This window comes from Ostrea edulis, chromosome 4 (genome assembly GCF_947568905.1).
Source record: "Ostrea edulis chromosome 4, xbOstEdul1.1, whole genome shotgun sequence".
NCBI lineage: Eukaryota > Metazoa > Mollusca > Bivalvia > Ostreida > Ostreidae > Ostrea > Ostrea edulis.
Window position 1 is genome coordinate 27,511,965 of NC_079167.1, and position 1,057 is coordinate 27,513,021.

Consider the following 1,057-nt stretch of genomic DNA (forward strand, 5'->3'; position numbering starts at 1 on the left):
GTTTTGTTTAATACATAATTAAAATCATTTGTGAATCAATGTGGGGTTTATTTTATCATGAACATTGTATGCTTTACAATAAACATTCTCCGAGGTAGATCGAAACGATAAAAAAAAAAAATCAAACTTGGTATGATTTTGATTTTAAAAAAATTATAAATGATACAAATGGTTCCACGTTTGAGTAGATCATGAAAAATATTTATCAGAAGTATCGTTTACATGTATGCGAATATTTTCTAGTGGATTGTGATTGTGGTACTGTGTGAAACAAGGTACTACACGTCGGGACTCTATCGTGTGCACTACAACATTTCAAAGAACAAGATATCTCGTTAAAAAGAAATCTTATTCTCGCATAATCACCAATGTATGACCAGCTTTAGCATTTGAGACAGCCATGTGAGATTTGTTATATCTTATACTGCTACGAAGTCACTGATGACGTCATATATTTCCTATGATTTACGTTACATATAGGGAAATAAAATATTTTGTATTGTTTTCCTCAAATTTCGATTTGATATAGATGTAAACGATAAAAGAAGCAATAATTTCTTCCACTCTTGGAGAAATAAATGACAAAATCTTTTGATTTCTTGAATTACTTTTAATGGGAGAACTTAAACCCTTAAAATTTCCGTCATTTTATTAATTTTACCTTAATATAAATGACAGAAAATAGTAAAAATGACTAAATAGGAGACATATTTCAAGCCCTATAAAATCTGTAAACTCCAGGAGCTTCTGGGGGCTTTGTCCCCACCAGAATTTCGCCCTGGACCCACTATGGGGGCTGAAGGCGGCCCCCAGACCCCCTGCTTCATAAAGTTGCACCCCTAACCACAATTCCTGGATCCGCCCCTGCGAAGGGCCTTAGGGTTTGAAGTTTATACACGTAAAGTGGAACACAATTCAGCATAGCCTCGTCCTAGACCGCATACCCGGTCCCCTCGGTGGAATTTCCCAATAAAGAAGGATTATATTAGTATCTACTTTTTCTTACAATACAGTATATCTGTTTAGAGCTATCGGGGTTTTTTCTTTTACCAATAAG